At 40.7% G+C, this 20,662-nt stretch overlaps 1 protein-coding gene across 1 annotated transcript in view; it reads right to left on the reverse strand.

The window, feature by feature from the left end:
- The window catches only part of st3gal8 (ST3 beta-galactoside alpha-2,3-sialyltransferase 8), a 71,967-nt gene extending 59,794 nt beyond the window's left edge, over nt 1-12,173 (reverse strand). Inside the window, exon 1 of the mRNA XM_062055865.1 lies at nt 12,089-12,173. The gene's annotated coding sequence lies outside the window, so the exon portion shown is untranslated. The remainder of the gene's footprint in view (nt 1-12,088) is intronic.
- Between the last annotated feature and the right edge of the window lie 8,489 nt (nt 12,174-20,662).

Genomic DNA, 20,662 nt, shown 5'->3' on the forward strand with positions numbered 1-20,662 from the left:
TTTGGGTATCAATCTGATACCAAGTAGTTACAGGATCATACATTGGTCATATTCAAAGTCCTCATGTGTCCAGGGACGTATTTCCTGAGTTTATAAACATAATATGATTTTTTTTTTTAAGAAAAATTTTTTTGTGACGATAAGAAATATCGATGTAATCATAGTATCGACTAAATACGCTCTTGTACTTGGTATCATTACAGTGGATGTCAGGTGTAGATCAACCCATGGCATTTGTTTACATTGTGACGCCGGTGAGCTATTGTATCCTCCTACGGTGTGTAGTGAAGCATGTTTACCGATTCCTCGTCCTGCAGTGATAATGATACGTGTAAGACACGTACTTTATTTGTCGCCATGGAGGCCAAAATTAGTGATTTAGAAGTAGATAAAACACTGCCGACTGCGGATAGATGTTAGCTGCTAACTAGCTAGCCATGTCTTAAAGCACCCCTTCCTGAGGGTTTTTCAGTGTTATAACTTCACCTTTATCTTTACTTTTTACACCAAAATGCATCCATTCTCCCTTTTCTGTCTACACACTGAGTCTGTTTGTAAGTACTCTGTGTGTGTGCGCTGCCGAACATGCTCCTCTGCTCGTAAAACCAGCAATGTCATGATGTGATGACGCGCTGTCATGCCCGTTAAAAAAAAAAGAGAAAAAAATGGGGAACCGGTACTTTTCAAACAAAGTATAGTACCGTTTTTGATTCATTAGTAGCGCGATACTATACTAGTACCGGTATACCGTACAACCCTAGTTAGAACTTTACGCTACTTTGTATTAGAAATGGCAACAGCGGAGGATGCATGTGCATGTACGAGCCAGTCTGCCCCACAAAGAGAGAATAGAAGAAAAACAAGTAACTTAGTGATTAGAATGTCGGACTACAATGGCGGACTGGCTCTTCAGGTAAAACTTTACCATTTATGGAGAGATCTGCTGACCGTCACTGGCGACAACTACGTCACTAGCTACTCAAACTCCAAACCGCTGGTTTTTATAAAGGAAGTTACGATTGTTTTATAAATATCTCCACTAGGATTGTACGATACTAATAAACTACTAAATAATTAAAAAAGGTACTATAGTGCCTTTTTTTTCATGTGCATGGTGACATTGCTGGTAATATGAGCCGAGGGGCATGTGAGTCAACACACACACAGAGCACTTACAAGCGGAAACAGAATGGAGACAGAAAAGGGAGATTGCAATGGAATGGATGCTTCCCAAAGGAAGCTTTTCATTTAGTTATTTGGGAATCATACCATAAAAATTAATTTTTTTATTTAGTCTAAAAATAACATTATTCAAACTATAATTTGGCTAAAATTTTAATGTTATGATTATTTTACAGTTTGATACCCGAGAAGTGGAGAAAATAATCGATTTTCAGATGCATCGCAATTCGGACATGGATGATGTTAAAAATCGATTAGTAAACGTCAATAATCAATGTCCCATCCATCCATTTTCTACAGCTTGTCCCTTTTGGGGTCGTGGGGGGTGCTGGGGCCTATCTCAGCTGCATTCAGGCGGAAGGCGGGGTACACCCTGGACAAGTCGCCACCTCATCACAGGGCCAACACAGATAGACAGACAAGATGTATTTATTATAAATAAACGATTCTAAAATTTGGTCACCTCACTTATGTTTCAGTTTGGCACACATTTCCATTAATTTAATAAATGTGGGAATTAATCTACAAACCCCAAAAGCAGTGAAGTTGTCACGTTATGTAAATGGTAAATAAAAACTGAATACAATGATTTGCAAATCCTTTACAACTTATATTCAATTGAATAGACTGCAAAGACAAGATATTTAACGTTCGAACTAGAAAACATTGTTATTTTTTGCAAATATTAGCTCATTTGGAATTTGATGCCTGCAACATGTTTCAAAAAAGCTGGCACAAGTGGCAAAAAAGACTGAGAAAGTTGAGGAATGCCCATCAAACACTTATTTGGAACATCCCACAGGTGAACAGGCTAATTGGGAACAGGTGGGTGCCATGATTGGGTATAAAAGCAGCTTCCATGAAATGCTCAGTCATTATTGGCAACAGCGGAGGATGCATGTGCACAAACAAGGATGGGGCGAGGGTCACCACTTTGTCAACAAATGCGTGAGCAAATTGTCCAACAGTTTAATAACAACATTTCTCAACCAGCTATTGCAAGGAATTTAGGGATTTCACCATCTAATTTCCGTAATATCATCAAAAAGTTCAGAGGATCTGGAGAAATCACTGCACATAACCGGCAAAGCCTGTGACCTTCGATCCTTAAGGTGGTATTGCATCAAAAAGCGACATCAGTGGGTAAAGGATATCACCACATGGGCTCAGGAACACTTCACAAAACCACTGTCAGTAACTACAGTTGGTCGCTACATCTGTAAGTGCAAGTTAAAACTCTACTATGCAAAGCCATAGCCATTTATCAACAACATCCAGAAACACAGCCGGCTTTGCTGGGCCCGAGCTCATCTAAGATGGACTGATGCAAAGTGGAAAAGTGTTCTGTGGTCTGACGAGTCCACATTTCAAATTGTTTTTGGAAATTGTGGACGTTGTGTCCTCTGGACCACAGAGGAAAAGAACCATACGGACTGTTAGATGCGCAAAGTTGAAAAGCCAGCATCTGTGATGGTATGGGGGTGTATTAGTGCCCAAGGCATGGGTAACTTACACATCTGTGAAGGCGCCATTAATGCTGAAAGGTACATACAGGTTTTGGAGCAAAATATGTTGCCATCCATGAAACGTTATCATGGACGCCCCTGCTTATTTCAGCAAGACAATGCCAAGCCACGTGTTACAACAGCGTGGCTTCATAGTAAAAGAGTGCGGGTACTAGACTGGCCTGTCTGTAGTCCAGACCTGTCTCCCATTGAAAATGTGTAGCGCATTATGAAGCCTAAAATACGACAACGGAGACCCCGGACTGTTGAACAACTTAAGCTGTGCATCAAGCAAGAATGGGAAAGAATTCCACTTCAAAAATGTGTCTCCTCAGTTCCCAAACCTTTACTGAGTGTTGTTAAAAGGAAAGGCCATGTAACACAGTGGTAAAAATGCCCCTGTGACAACTTTTTTGTAATGTGTTGCTGCCATTATATTCTAAGTTAATGATTATTTGCAAAAGGTTTCTCAGTGTGAACATTAAATATCTTGTCTTTGCAGTCTATTCAATTGAATATAGGTTGAAAAGGATTTGCAAATCATTGTATTCTGTTTTTATTTACACAACGTGCCAACTTCACTGGTTTTGGGTTTTGTATATCAATAATCGATTTTTAATGGAATTGTAGCTCCTGAATCGTAATCGTGATGTGTTCAAAGATTCCACCTTGGTGTTGTAGTTTTCTCCAGAGTCGTGCTTTTTTGGCAATGTCAGCATTCCTTTGCGTACACATTCCAGTTGACGTCCTCACCAGTGCAACTTTGTCTTTTCTGCTCGCAATCCTCAATAAGAACACACTTTTCTAGCTCCTTCTTTTGGGTGACAGGCCTCAACGCTCTGCTGGTCCACCATTGCAGGAATGATGTCACTTTCTGCTCCGTTAAGCCTTCATCTTGCTCATAGATCTAGTCAATGGCCTCCACCACATCGTTGATGCGGGACTACTGCTCTAGATCCTTCACCCGTTGCTCCAGGTCTGATCCTTCTCCTCGTTCTGGAGCCTCAGCCATTTGACCTCCTCCAGGATATCAAGGGAGCTGTTTCTGCTGCACTTTGACCGCCGTCTTCGGCCAAGAAGTTGAGGGATTTTCTTCATTTCCTGGACTTCTTCTGATGGCATGCTGGCACCGACCAGTCAGGTCGTGGCTTGCTTGCAAGCGGAGAGCAAACAAGCCAATTCGTGGTCCAAGAAGCGGCAAAATCAAAAACAATCAAGAGAGTCGGTTATCCAAAAACGAGGTCAATAATCCAGAAAAATATGGTCGCTTTACAAAAAAGCACAAACAGGAAGTGACAGGAAGTAAGTAAGTAAGTAAGTACATTTTATTTATAAAGCACTTTTCACAGATAAAATCACAAAGCGCTTTACAAAACATAGATGAAGTAAAACAACAATTAAATTAAAACAACAGGGGCAACATTATTATTTTTATTTTTTTATTGTGATTACTTATGGAGTATATTGTGAATAAATTGAGAACAGAAAGTGAACAAAAGTTTTAGCAACTGTTATGTAAAAGAAAAGGGGTAGGATTAAATAAGCTCTGCTTCTTCCTACTCCTTTTCGAACATGTTGAAAAGAGAAACTGGAAATTGTGATGTATCATGTTGTATGCTTGCATGTTCGAAATAAACTCAAACTCAAACATCATAAAAAGGATACAAAGTGGATTAAAAATTATAGTTAAAAGGTGCATTATCTAAAAGCTTTACTAAAAAGAGAAGTTTTCAAATGTTTCTTAAAAGTGTCAACACAGTCAAGATCACAAAGGGACTGGTGCAAGTTGTTCCAGAGTCTGGGAGCTATAGCCTGGAATGCCATGTCTCCACGGGTTTTAAAACAAGTTTTTGGGATCTTTAGAACAGTGTTTTTCAACCACTGTGCCGCGGCACACTAGTGCAGTCTGGTGTGCCGTGGGAGATTATCTAATTTCACCTAATTGGGTTAAAAATAACCAGTAATTATAGTCTGCAAATTGTGTGTTGTTGTTGAGTGTCGGTGCTGTCTAGAGCTCGGCAGAGTAACCGTGTAATACTCTTCCATATCAGTAGGTGGCAGCCGGTAGCTAATTGCTTTGTAGATGTTGGTAACAGCGGGAGGCAGTATGCAGGTAAAAAGGTGTCTAATGCTTAAACCAAAAACAAAGAAAAAGTATTGAAGCTTAGGGAAGGCTATGCAGAACGAAACTAAAACTGAACTGGCTACAAAGTAAACAAAAACAGAATGCTGGAAGACAGCAAAGACTTACTGTGGAGCAAAGACAGCGTCCACAATGTACATCCTAACATGACATTACAATCAACAATGTCCCCACAAAGAAGGATAAAAACAACTGAAATACTCTTGACTGCTAAAACAAATAAGATGCGGGAAATATCGCTCAAAGGAAGACATGAAACTGCTACAGGAAAATACCAAAAAAAGAGAAAAAGCCACCAAAATAGGAGTGCAAGACAAGAACTAAAACACTACACACAGGAAAACAGCAAAAAAACTCAAAATAAGTCACGGCGTGATGTGACAGGTGGTGACAGTACACCTACTTTGAGACAAGAGCTATAGTGATGCATGGTTGGTTATGGTTTAAAGTCATATCCAACAATTGCGAAAACGACTTTTTACTGTCTACTGAGTTTCGTTTTTTAATGTTTTCTGCTGGTGGTGTGCCTCCAGATTTTATCAACGCAAAAATGTGCCTAGGCTCAAAAAAGGTTGAAAAACACTGCTTTAGAAGACCCTAGCCTAAAGACTGGAGGCTGCGCCCTGAGGTGTAGGGGCACAGCAAATCAGTGATGTACTGAGGGGCCCCACCATGCAACGCATGGAATGTCAGGACTAAAATCTTAAACTCAATGCGGAATTTAACTGGAAGCCAATGAAGACTGGATCAAATGGGGGTGATATGGACTGGTCTGGTTGCACCGGTCAAAAGTCTGACAGCTGCATTTTGTACAGTCGGAAGTCTCTTTAACGATGACTTGTTGGAGAAAGTGAAAAGAGAATTGCAATAGTCGATGCGAGACGAAATGAACGCGTGATTGATCATTTCGAGATCCAATTTTGACAATAAATGTCTCACTTTAGAAATATTTCTGAGATGATAAGAACTGTTTTTGGTCAGTTGAGGACAGTGACTCTCCAGAGACATGAACTGATCCAACACAAGCCCAAGGTTTCTGAGGCTGCTATTAACAGATGCACCCAGAGCACCAAGGGAGTTATTGATCAGGAAGATCTTTTTATCAGGAGAAATTATCAGTTTCCCTTTTGTTAGAATTTATCTGGAGGAAATTTAAAGACAACCAGTTTTTGATACAGGATACACATTCCAAGAACTCAGATAAAACTCTGAATCATTGAAGGAGCATAACAGTTGAATATCATCTGCATGGAAATGATAAGAAACATTTTTAAAACTACTGATCAATAGGGTTGGGTATCGTTTGAATTCGAACGATTCCAATTCCGATTCCGATTCTTTGTTTTGATTCCGATTCCTGCCGATTCTCGATTCAGATTCTTTTAAGAGGCAGGGGCAAAAAAAAGTTTAGGATATTTTAAATGAGCTAGCTAACCTACAGTCTTTCTGAATGAAATAGTCTGACATTCTCCATCAATTTTAATTCTATTAACTTTTTATGAACTTTACTATAAATTCCTCACAGGGCTGTTTTCAACTACAATATAAATATCAAATCTATGAACTTGAATATAAATATTATAAATTATGAATACATTTTCCCAGGGGTACACTTTCCTGAAGAAAGCTTTATTTTGGAAAACCTCATGAAAACACATTTACACATAAGTGTATGATGCTGCAGGAAACCTCATGAAAACACATTTACACATAAGTGTATGATGCTGCAGGAAACCTCATGAAAACACATTTACACATAAGTGTATGATGCTGCAGGAAACCTCATGAAAACACATTTACACACACAAGCGTATGATGCTGCAGGTACTTAAAAATGTTACCGTGCTCCCACTGATGGGCTAACCTGGTGCAGAAAAGCAAATAAACAATAAGAAACAACTTGCAAAACCCAGTCCAGATTAGCAGCAGGTACAGTATAAAATCAGAGACAGTTCTTGTTTAGGAAAACGACCATATCCACCTTCTCAGGCAGGATGCGTGAGCGTTCTGGACAGATAGTGTCTCCTGCTGTGGAAAATACACGTGCGCTGGGTGTGGAAGAAGCTTGAACGCATAAATAGGAGAAAGCGCGATCTGACAGCAAAGGATAAGTCTTTTGTTGGTTCCACCGGACCATCACCATGCAGCAGGGTCGTCAGACATAAGTATCGGTGGAACGTCCTGGTACATCTGCAGCTCTCTCTCCACTCGTTTCTTGATGGACATGGAGCTCTGTTATTTTGCGGTTATTTCATTTTTTTTTGTAAAGTAAAGCCACACTTTCGACCGCCGACGCCCGCTATCCATGCTTGAGCTTGACTGACTCGCTCGGCTATGCTAACACTTCCGGCGGTGGGCGCTTCTTCGTTGGTGTTCAGCGGCTTCTTCTTCCGGTTCGGCGGACATATTTTTTTCCGGTCGGCGGACTGGTATCGAAAATAGGAATCGAAATTTAAACTTTTGAACGATTCCGGGAGAATCGGAAAGTTAGTCCCGGTTCCAATCGATACTCGATACCCAACCCCACTGATCAACCTCCCAAGCGGCATCAGATACAACAAAAATAAAACAGGCCCCAGAACAGAACCCTGGGCTACACCACATGACCGGTTGGACACATTAAAAGTTTTATATAAGAAGTAAACCACTAGAGAACTGCACCAGCAAACCCCATCTCAGATGTGAGGTTAAAGAATCGATTCCATGGGCTCGAATCCCTTTTTGAGAACCGGTTACCGTTATTGATGCCACTATAGTAAAGAAAAAGAGTTGGTTCTTTGAACGAATCCCAAATGGACAATGTTATGCCCATTTGACAATTGAGAAGTAGACAAGTTGTGTTAGCTCTTACAAGCCTTGGAAAAGATAAGTCTGTAAGTAAACGGTTTAACTTGTTTATGTAACTCAATATTAAGGTGGAAAGTGGTTACATTTGATAGTAAGATGTTTATTGAAAAACGATTTTTGTGCCCTGTTTCAATGGATGTTTTGAGGACTTAAAATGGCTGCCAGTCGTGTATTTCCACCATCAAAATAGTTTCAACACTCAGAAGTATTTGTTTGATGATAGTACTGTATATTTGTGTGAAGCTAATATTTACATATTGTGTATTAAATTTCAGTATGTTAATTGAATCACATAGCTTATACATTTGTCATTGTGTGTATTTCAGTTTAAAAAAATAAAAAATAACAGTCCAGTGCAAGACAAAAGTAAAGATAGGAAAAGACAAAGCAAGATCAACAACAATAAAGAGCCTAAATGGATGAATCTGCTTTGGAACTTTATTAGACGTCTTGGATTGTTTGTTAGCTGTCTGCCTGTGTGTGTAGTTAGTACGTTCCAATAGCAGCAGAAGTGCACTTTTTGGAGAGCTGTATTATTTTCAGTTTTGTGCCCAAGGGACTGATTTTATTTAACACTATATTATTATTTATACACCTATAGCAGGCCTGGGCAATTATTGTGACTTAGGGGCCAAATTTAGAGAAAAAAAATGTGCCTGGGGGCCGGTATATCTGATTTTTAGGAACACTAATACAAAACCTCACAATAATGTCTGATTGAATGCTAAAAACGTTATGATGGACCGCCTTAAAAAACGGAATGGAATTTCAAACTTTTTTACTGAATGAGACACCCAGAATGTACATGAAAATAAAGAATGTGGGATTTACAATATTAACTATGAACGATAAAACACTGAATATTGACAACGTATGAACGCCACACCCCCTCTCGATTGACATATTTTACAATCAAGCGAAACGCAACAAACACAGCTAAATATAAACGAAAAGAAAACAAAACCCGCATTTCAGGCTGGCCGCTCTGGAAACACTCTGTAGAAACGTTCCACACCCACACTGCTTGGTACCTCGTCTGAGCTGCTGTGACGTAACTAGTATATCATGCAAAACAGCAGATTCCAACCATTGAAATAATTTGTATAGTTCAAGACTTACGTAAATTTGAAAACATCACTGCACATCATAATGGCAGCTACAGTTTCCATCTTAAAGATCTAAAACATGGGTGTCAAACTCTGGCCCGCGGGCCAAAATTGGCCCGTCGTGTAATTTCACTTGGCCCTTGAGGCGATATCAAATTAATACTAGAGCTGGCCGCGGTAACACAGCATTCACCGCTAATTCTCATACTTGCCAACCCTCCCGGGAGACTTCCAAATGTGCCCCTCCCGAAAATCGTCACGTCCGCTTTTCATCCAGTCCAACGAGTGCTGGCCCAGTCACATATGTGCGACTTCTGCACGCACACACAAGTGAATGCAATTCATACTTGATCAACAGCGATACAGGTTACACTAAGGGTGACCGTATAAACAACCTTAACACTGTTAGAAATATACGCCACACTGTAAACCCACACCAAACAAGAATGACAAACCCATTTCGGGAGAACATCCGCACTGTAACACAACATAAACACAACAGAACAAATACCCAGAACCCTTTACAGCACTAACTCTTCTGGGATCTGGGACGCTGTGTGTGGGGTGGGGGGTTTGGTGGTGGTGGGGGATTCGGTGATAGCGGGGGGTGTATTTTGTAGCGTCCCGGAAGAGTTCTGTTGTGTTTATGTTGTGTTACAGTGCGGATGTTCTCCCGAAATGTGTTTGTCATTCTTGTTTGGTGTGGATTCACAGTGTGGCGTATATTTGTAACAGTGTTAAAGTTGTTTATACGGCCACCCTCAGTGTAACCTGTATCGCTGTTGATGAAGTATGCGTTGCATTCACGTGTGTGTGCTTACAGAAGCCGCACATATCTTGTGACTGGGCCGGCACGTTGTTAGAATGGATGAAAAGCGGACGTGACGACAGCTCGTAGAGGACGTTAAATGCAGTGCCTTTAAGGCACGCCCCCAAGACTGTTGTCCGGGTGGACTACGAGATATAATATCTGATGAACACCTTCGTTCGATAATGAAGGTTGCCTCAGCTCAAAGCCTGAGCCCCGACATTAATGAATTAGCATCCAATAAAAGATGCCAGGTATCTGGCTTGGGCACATCAGATTAGATCGGTGTGTTGCAAACTGAGCAGTTTAAAGTCCTGAATGGTTGGTTTATTCATTGTTATTTTATTTTCACATTTATTAGCCTGTGGAAAAAGTTAATGTTGATATTTACCTCAGAAGGCTGCAAAGAGAAAAGAGGCATTACATTTTTATTTAAATTGTATTTGATATGCCATTGATATTTTTTTAATTATTATTATTATTATTTGAAACTTGATTTTGCATGTCACTATAAAGTTATATAAGCCTTGCTTGTTCAATATTCAATGCAAAACTTGTTTGGGTCCCTACTAAAATGTTAATTGTTCAACCTTGGCCCGCGGCTTTGTTCAGTTTAAAATTTTGGCCCTCTCTGTATTTGAATTTGACACCTTTGATCTAAAACAATTATTTGCCGCGGTAACACAGCATTCACCGCTAATTCTCATACTTGCCAACCCTCCCGGGAGACTTCCAAATGTGCCCCTCCCGAAAATCGTAACGGCGGGCCAGATTGAAAAGTCTAACGGGCCGCATGTGGTCTGACCTATAGTGATCACAGAGACAGGTTGTTTTTGTGTTACTGTATATATTTGTTTTTCTGAAAAATCCCACTTAATATACTTTGGGTAACAACAGTCAATATTTATTTATTGTATTTCTTTAGGGGGGTAACAGTCAATATTTATTTATTTATTTTATTTTATATTTTTCTTATAAAATAAAAGTGAGCTTTTGTTAAACCAAATATTGTGTTTTTTTCCATATACAACAACCTATCTGGATTCGATAAGAGAATTGATAAGGAATCGGTTCGATAAGAGGATTCGATAATGGGCTCAAACTCGATAATTTCTTATCAAACATCATCCCTAATTATAAATGTATGTTTGTTGTTCAATAAAAAAATAAATAATAAAAAATTGAAAAAAGTCGGGAAAAATTGGAAATCAAATTATTTTTGGAAAAAGAACCTTAAAATAGATTTTATTTGTGGGCCATATCGCCCACACCGACATTTTAGTGACGATTCACAGTTTAAATGTGATCGTATCGTGGAATAATTCAATGTCACGTGATCAAAGGTGGCTGGCGAGATGTCCCCATTCTCTATAGAGATCACATTTGGTATTTTTGTAAACGACTGGAACATAGAAATGTTTGTCAACATTATTATGCTACAGGCAAAACTTTTTCTACATAAATGTCGATTAATGAAAGTAAGGCCTACATTTTCTAATTGGCTAAATGGGTTACAATTATCAATCAAATCTTGTACAATGATTAAGAGTACAAAAGCCCTTAAATTGATATCCTTGTTAAAAATATTTAAAGTGATTTAGGTAGCCCTTTTTTTTTTCTTCATATTTTGTATTATTATTATTTATTATATTTAATACTCTTTGTATTTGATTTTGTTTTCTTTCCTTGATGTTTGTGTGAATTATAAATGTATGTTTGTTGTTCAATAAAAAATATCCATCCATCCATCCATCTTCTTCAGTTTATCTGAGGTCGGGTCGCGGGGGCAGCAGCCTAAGCAGGGAAGCCCAGACTTTCCTCACCCCAGCCACTTCGTCCAGCTAAATTAAGTCAAATTAAGTTAAGTTAAGTCAAGTTAAGTCAAATTATTTTTTCCAAAAATAATTTGATTACAATTTTTTCCCGACTTTATTATTTATTTATTTTTTCAATAAAAAATAACAAAAATAAATAAAGTAGGGAAAAAGTCGGGAAGAATTGTAAATCAAATTATTTTTGGAAAAATAACCTTAAAATTAATTTTATTTGTGGGCCATATCGCCCAGACCGACATTTAAGTGACGATTCAGTTTAAATGTGATCGAATCGTGGAATAATTCAATGTCACGTGATCAAAGGTGGCTGGGAGGTGCCATTACATTCCAGTTGGGGGGGAATAATCGATTCATTCGTCATCATTTTATCAACAGAACCGCCGAGCGAGCGCGCACACACACACACACACACATACCACCTCCTGGTTCCGAACAGAACCCCTACATGTGGCGCAGACTCTTAAAGACAGTCTCGAACGTGCGACACCATGACAACAAGCCGCTACGTTAGCACAAAAAGTTTCCCCTGAAGTTGGAGGGACCGCGGGACAAGTTTGTTCGACACAAACACACGCGCGAGCGGCACAAAGTGTCCGACAGACGCACACCAAAACACCAGGCGGACAACATTGGAAGAAGAAAATCACCTCAAGCAAACTTACATGAAATTTGGCGAGCTGAGGTCTTTTCTTCTTCACCGAGCGGCGGATGAGAAGGAGGGCGTCATGATGCGAGATGGCCCCGCCCACAACCCTCAGAGGCCAGGGGGCGGTGCTTCGTTTTATGGGAAATGACGTCATAGCAGAAAAGAGAAGTGTTGGATATTTCTCTTGTTGCCTTATTTGTATTTGACTTTTTTAAAATGTATATTATTATTTGATGCAGCCGGGCCGGAGCAGGAGGGGATAGAAAGAGGGGGGAAAGGAAGACGGGGGGTACATTGCGGGGACAAGAGGGGGACGACAGAGAGACAACAATAACTACAACAAAAGAACAGCATCATCAAATAGGATATGTACAAATATGATAGTAAAAGTGATAGCAAAGAAGCAGTTAGTGAAGTAAAATTTAATAACACAGAAATGACAATGAGCATTATTACACTACAAATGGATCAATACAATTGTGTCAAATGCAACAATACATATATGTAATGATAACTTGAAATACAAAAGAAAGCAGATACATGGAGGGGAAGAAAGAGAAGCGAACTGTGCTAACCTTGTAGATTGTTACAGTAACAATAGGTTGAGCTTCGTCAGTGTGCCGTGTGTTACCCAGTTTCCCCTAGAGCAACAACATTCATATATGTTTGATGAAACGTGATGATATGCATGAGTGTATGTATGTATATGTACATGTATGTTTGTACAGTGAATGTATATGTACAGTATGTATATATGTACTGTATGTTTGTACAGTGAATGTATATGTACAGTATGTGCATATGTATGTTTGTACAGTGAATGTGTATGTACAGTATGTATATATGTATGTTTGTACAGTGAATGTATAAGTACAGTATGTGTATATGTATGTTTGTACAGTGAATGTATATGTACAGTATGTGTATGTGTGTTTGTACAGTGAATGTATATGTACAGTATGTGTATATGTATGTTTGTACAGTGAATGTATATGTACATAAGGTGTATATGTGTGTTTGTACAGTGAATGTGCGTGTGGATGTACAAACTTTGTGTATGTATGTACTGTATTTGTGTATGTACTGTATGTGGCAGCGTAGGTACCAATGTGTGCGCGTATATATGTATATATGTATGAATAATTGTGTGTATGTGAGTATATATGTGAATTTGTATGTACAATTTATTTGACTCCCAGTATGTGCGGGAGCCAGAGTACGGCCCCACACACCCAGAGAGCCCAACCCCAAACAGCAGGTGTGGCGCCCAGGGAACAAGGGACCACTGGCCCCACGCAGCCAGGTCGGCCAGCGACAAGAACCCCAGGGCCAGGCCCACCGTGCCAGGGCCGGCCCGTGGCATAGGCCGTATAGGCAAATGCTAAGGGCGCCGTCCATCAGGGGGCGCCACGCCAGTGCCACAAATGTTGGAGAAAAAAAAAAAAAAGTTGGTACTATTATTTCTAAATACAAAAAATAATCCCACGTTAATTAAAATGCAAAGTAAAGCCTATTTAATAGAAATATTATTTGTTACAACCTTACGTCCCCCCCTCCCCCCGCACGGTGCGCCCCCTCCCTTCCCGTATCATGACTCTTTTTGGACGTCACCACATCAAAAAATCAACACAAGATGTCAAAACGGCCAAAACTGTCAGGTGCCCAGGGAAGAAAAAATAGAAAAGAAGAGGAGGAGAAACGAGAAAAAGACAGAGGTAGCAGGTAGGTAACGTTAGCCTACATGAAATTATTTGTCTGTTACAGAATGTGATAGTAACCTGGCTTTTTAGCATTAAGCTAATGTTACATGATTCGGCAATTGCTAATCAATAAATAGCTAGTTCTGTTTTAACGTCGGGTTAATACTGTGGAGGGGGCTAAATTGTTATGGAAAATAATAATGTAACGTTAGGTAATTACAGTACTCCCACCTTACATTCCTCAGGGACATTTGTATTAGATCTTTTAAGCAGGTGTTTTTTGTTTACATTGTTATTGCCTTCTGGTTAGCTAATGTTTGCCCTGCAGGTAATAGTCCCTTTTCCACCCCTTTATATATTAGGTATAGTTGTAAGCCTAGTTGTTAAAGTGCTCATCATTAATGTTAATTAAGCAATATCACATGAGAGGGAATGCTGTTTTTTAATTTGAGCACTGCTGTGATTCGGTTAAAGATAGTCATAACATAACATTCTCATGTATGTTAATTTGCTTTCTTTAAGTAAAAAAAAAGGTCAAAGACAAAGCTATTCGGTTTATTGTGAGTATATACACTTCACTGCCGATGTGGGGGGGCGCCACCTAAAATCTTGCCTAGGGCGCCAGATTGGTTAGGGCCAGGCCTGCACCGTGCCGCCCGGAAGAGCCAGCAGCAGGCCGCAGACAGACGCGCCCGGCAGAGGACAAGGCACGGGAGAAGTAGGGGACAGCCAGCCCCCAAGCCAGCGAGAAACCACACCCCAGGCGGGCAGAAAGGCGGGATGCCCCGCCCCACCAGCAACCGGAGAGCACAGAGAATTGTGGGGCGGGGCGGTCTCTCTGTCCAGCTGCGGGGAGTCTCCAGGCCCCTTGGGGTGGAGCGTCCTGTCTTTCTAACTGCCTACAAACATTACATATATTGAACATATACATTCACTGTACAAACATACATATACACACAGTAAATTCCATAGTGTCAAATCAACACTTAAAGAGTTAAATTTAACACTATCCCCGAGTCTATATGGTCCTAACCTGAGCTGGTGTTAAATTTACTCTTTCCATAGTGTTACATTTATAGAGTTAAATAAACACTAAATAGAGTCGAAAATTGTAACACTGTAGAGTGTTGTCTGGTGTTAAATTTACTCTTTCCAGTGTTAAATTTATAGAGTTAAATGAACACTAAATAGAGTCAAAAATTGTAACACTGTAGAGTGTTGTTCAACTTATTTTTTAACTCTGATTAGTGTAAATATTACTCTTGAGTAGTGTTGATAAGTTACTCTTCTGTGGTGATAAATGTACACCAAGTTACATGTATTTGCTCATTGACACTGCTTTGGTGTTCAAATAACTCTGATAAGGTTTGATAATACACTAATATGTTGATTATTCACTCCCTTGCAGTGAAGAAAAAAATATTTAGTAAATAGTAAAAATGTTTTAACATTGCAGTGTTTATAAAACCTCACACTATTTCTGAAAAAAACATTGGTGCTCATTCTACTTGATTTACTCTTGTGCAGTGTCAAATTAAGTCTCACCAACTTTGTCTTGTAAATAGCAAGTGAGTGCAAAACACAGTAATACAATATCATACGTTTAATTACCTTTATTTCTTTGTCAGGCAGAACAATCAACTTTAGGGAGAGAATACAGAAAGGGTGACCTTAGGGCTGCATGAAATGGCAATATGGGACAACATAGAATGTGGAACATGATGTTCCATACGCCATTTGAACATTAAAATGGTTTGGAGTAAGGCAGTTTTGTTATGTCCAAAACTTTAACAACTTTGACTGGATGCAGCCTGACCTTATAGGCATGGTAATGCTTTTGGACAGAGACAATTGATGGACCGCTTCGGGTCCAGCCTATCAGCGCGTGTGCGTGCTCCGGGGGAGAGCTTGGAGGTGTTTGCTGCGGATGTGAGCCGGCTGGTTACGGAGGCGTTCCCGGCAATCTTACTACTGGCCCTTCATGATGAGAGACATCCGTCGGTGGTGTGAACAGTGCAGAGCGTGTCGAACCCGTAGGTGCCCTTAAAGATTGCAACTTTTGGTATCTGATTAAAAAAAAGGCTTGCCCCTACCGGAAGTAGCGTGACGTAGTCAGTTGAACATATACGCAAAGTTCCCTATTGTTTACAATGATGGCCGCATGAAGTGAGAGAGATTCGGACCGAGAAAGTGACAATTTCCCCATTAATTTGAGCGAGGATGAAAGATTTGTGGATGAGTAAAGTGCAAGTGAAGGACTAGTGGGGAGTTGAAGCTATTCAGATAGGGAAGATGCTGTGAGAGCCGGGGGTGACCTGATATTCAGCTGGGAATGACTACAACAGTAAATAAACACAAGACATATATATACTCTATTAGCCACAACACAACCAGGCTTATATTTAATATGCCACAAATTAATCCTGCATAAAAACACCTGCGTGTTTGTTACGCTAGCTCCTAGCTCCTCTGCTAGCTCCTAGCTCCATAGAACACGCCAATACAATTCAAACACCTGATCAACACACACAATCACTCAGCCCAAAAGACCGTTCACCTAACCCAAGGTTCATAAAGCTTATATATTTTTAAAAAGTTACGTACGTGACGCGCACATACGGTCAAGCTATCAAATGTTTAGCAGCCAAGGCTGCATACTCACGGTACCTGATATTCAGCTGGGAATGACTACAACAGTAAATAAACACAAGACATATATATACTCTATTAGCCACAACACAACCAGGCTTATATTTAATATGCCACAAATTAATCCTGCATAAAAACACCTGCGTGTTTGTTATGCTAGCTCCTAGCTCCTATGCTAGCTCCTAGCTCCATAGAACACGCCAATACAATTCAAACACCTGATCAACACACACAATCACTCAGCCCAAAAGACCGTTCACCTAACCCAAGGTTCATAAAGCTTATATATTTAAAAAAAAGTTACGTACATACGCAAAAAAAAGTTGCGCACATATGGTCAAGCGATCAAATGTTTAGAAGCCAAAGCTGCATACTCACAGTAGCACGTCTGCGTCTTTGTCATCCAAATCAAAGTAATCCTGGTAAGAGTCTGTGTTGTCCCAGTTCTCTACAGGCGTCTGTGTATCGAAGTCAAAAGTCCTCCTGGTTAGAGTCTCTGTTATCCGAGTTCTTCCATCTTGACTGCATCTTCCGGGAATGTAAACAAAGAAGCGCCGGCTGTGTACTGTTGTTGCTGACTACGTTCGAAAAATACGTCCATTTCGCACCGACAACTTTCTTCTTTGCTTGCTCAGCTTCCTTCTCCATAATGCAATGAACATGATTGCAACAGATTCACGAACACAGATGTCCAGAATACTGTGGAATTATGAAATGAAAACAGAGCTTTTTCGTATTGGCTTCAATGTGGAAGGCATATCCGTGTTCCCCGGGTTACGTCACGCGCATACGGCATCCTCAGAGGCGTTTCGAACCGGAAGTTTAGCGGCAAATTTAAAATGTCACTTTATAAGTTAACCCGGCCGTATTGGCATGTGTTATAATGTTAAGATTTCATCATTGATATATAAACTATCAGACTGCGTGGTCGGTAGTAGTGGGTTTCAGTAGGCCTTTAACGTCCCTGTGGGCGGGTCCCAGATTTGTTGCCCCTCCGGAGGGTGGTCATGGACATTCTGGAGTGGCCCAGACGTTCAGAGGGTATCCCAGGTTTGTCGGCCCCTCCGGAGGGTAGTCATGGACATTCTGGAGTGGCCCAGAAGTTCCCATGGGGGGCGGGGGGGTCCCAGGGTGGTTGCCCCTTCCAGAGACTCTGCCAGCACCACTAGATGGAACTTTATTGATTCCTTCACTGCCTATAACCCCGAGGCTGATGGCATGATGGCGCGTCACAATCGAACTATCTTGCAGGGGGTGATTGGAGCGACCTCCCTCGCATCATCAAACTATCTCGCACAGGAGCGATTGGAGCGACCTCCTTCGCATCTACAAGTGTTTGCATGTTTTGAGGGGCCAGGGTGCTTGCCTATGCAATACTTTGTGGATCAGATAAAAATATTGTTGATTTGTTGTGTGCATGAAGATTGTGAAGTTTTTTGTTTTTTTTCTCTACTCTATTTCCCCTTGTTTGTTACCTATTTTGTTTGTGACGAAACGGGGACGTTTCTAATTGAGGGGGGGACGTATGTAACAAACTGTTCAGGATGTCCCAAGTTACCGGAGTGTGTTGGGTAAGGAGGAGTGTTGTCCCTCCAGAGTTGCCGTAGGGCTGTGACGTAAGAGGTCTATAAAGGTTGTTGTGGAAGGAGGTGTGTGAAGAATGACATTAAAGAAGTGGTGGAGACCGGACCTGCTCTCATGACTCCCATTTATTATTTTATATAAGTACACCGAATATACAAACCCAGGACACTCGGCTACATATATATATATATATATACTGTAACGGACTGAGCCCTATGTTAGTTTATTTAATACCCACACAGCAAAAACACTCCGCGGCGGATCCCCCGCGCAGGTATCGCGCTTTCCGGAACGGAACCGCGAAACGGACCAGCATCGGCGTCCATTTGCACTCAGGAACGTATCCGCCACGGCGGCAGGTAGCGGATACGCCGTGGCGGCGCGCTGAATGCGCTCCGCACCCATGATCAAAGCCTTATTTCCGCGGCGGGTGCGCCGTGACGGCGCGCTGCATCCACTCCGCACCCAAGATCAAAGCCTAGCCTCCCGCCGCGGACCAGCAACGGACTCATAAAAACCCTGGCTCATCTGGCCGTTTTGGACCCCTTTATCTTATTTTCAAAATCCCTTCTGTTCTTGCTGTAGGATAAAATAGGAAACTAAAAAATTCACTAAGCCCTACAGCAACATAGGCTTACATATGCATTGCCTTGTATTTTTAAACTAACAATATTGTCAATAGGCAGAAACAGAAAATGGTCAATTCACTCTATAAAGTAAATATATATAATATATATTTAAAAAGTAAATATACATATTTAATCTATTAGGCTACAACTTCAAGGAAACACTGCTCCATGCACAGCTAACATATCAGAAAATGAATAACTGGTGAATGACAAGAAGTCCAATAAAAGGTTGTTTATTTATACATATACATCTCTATTCCTCCTGAGGAGGTGGAAGCGGGACTCGTCTCCTCGTTGCCCGATCCCCCACCAAGTTGAACCACCTGATGGCGTGTTTGGTGACCTCAGCGTCCGTGGCTGACCTTGTCAACACATTTTTACTCACAGCACCTGTAATCAAACAAGATTACAATACAGATACATTTATGTTTATGGTATGTAGCATCCAAAGCCAAGTATGCTTACACAATACAAAATATGTGATAGGTATTAAGGAGTTCAGTGTTTATCCTCATTACTCATAATCCTGACATTAGCTATTGACCTTAGTTAATGACAAAAGTTATTGACAAAGTTTGAAGAAAATATGTGATTGCTTGTGAATTTGAATTTTTTCCAAAATTTGTGGCACAGAATGACCATCCGGTATTTGTCAGTTATTGCTCACCAGAGCAGGAAATGTTGTCGGCCATTCTTCCCCCTCGCCATGTTGGCCTGTAGGCCAGGCTGGATCCAGGCTCCTCTGTCTGCCACATGTTGAGGGCTGCTGGTGAGGGGGTTGGAGGGAGTCGAGGAGGGACTGCCGTTCCTAGTGAGGTGGGCATTGTGAGAGAGCCATCAGTTAACCATGACTGGTAATACCCAAGGGGCCTATCTATACACTAATATTTCAGAGATCAGTCCCTACCTTGTGTAACTCTCTGCATGTTTAATGCAGGTGCTGGTGAAGGCATATGAATGCGTCCTTCCCCATGGTGAGGTGCTAAGGGAGATAAATTGGTATTAAATTGTTGTGATCTGTTAACCATGGTTACTGGATGCTGAGATATTATTTCAGAGATCAATCTTTACCTAGAAAGTTATCTCCAGTTGAGGAGTCGAGTTAACAAGTACTCATGACTCTTACTGGCACTCGGCGAGATGGTGGAGCTGGGAGAAGGGATATGGGAATATCTTTAGCACTAAGAATGTTAACCATATCTTTTGGTGGTTTTGTTGTTTTCGATGTTAAGAGATTATTCCTTACTCTGCCTGTGCAATTGGCTTGCCAACCCCAGAGATGTGAGGTCACTATTTCCCGGGTCTTCTTCGCTATCATCTGAGTCCCCGAGACGATGGCTGTTGGGTAACCATATCATTAGGATTATTGCAATACCAAAATTGCCAAATATACATATAGTACAAGCATCTCTGGTCTATTTTTGAATGCTACCGGAAATAAACTTCCTATTACTGTAGAAACATGACAAAAACAAGACGGAACACACTTACACTGGCTTTCTGTTCCTTTTTTCTGGCAGCTCCTCGTTCTCTGCCTCAGATTGCAGGTCTGAGGTGTCGCAGCCGTTTCCATATTGTTGCATTATTTTTAATGCGTCTTTGTAGTTGTCTAAAATTGAATATGTTAAAATGAACATGAGTTTCAAATTAGCTGTAGAGCTGAACAGAATATTATTATTATTGATGATGATAAATCAGGTCTCTCTCTTACAAGAGACCTGGTCAGAACATAGACACAATAGGTTATTCCAAGCATAAAGAGAAGCAACTATGACGTTATTTTTAAACAAGAAGATTATGAATTTGCATACCACAAGTTCGGACAACAGAAACGTCAAATCTTGGCCAGTTTGGCTCATGCTGCTCCTCATTTAAAGCTGCCCTTTCAATTCTGTCAGTGTTTTTATAGCTGGGCCAGAAAACCATCCTATCATCATACCATTCACTTGGGACAACCGCAATGTCCCTGTTCATTATAAATTTAATCAGATGAAAAGGCACCCTTAATGTAGAAAGAAAGAAAAGGGG

This window comes from Entelurus aequoreus, linkage group LG01 (assembly GCF_033978785.1).
Source record: "Entelurus aequoreus isolate RoL-2023_Sb linkage group LG01, RoL_Eaeq_v1.1, whole genome shotgun sequence".
In the NCBI taxonomy this organism is placed as follows: Eukaryota; Metazoa; Chordata; class Actinopteri; order Syngnathiformes; family Syngnathidae; genus Entelurus; species Entelurus aequoreus.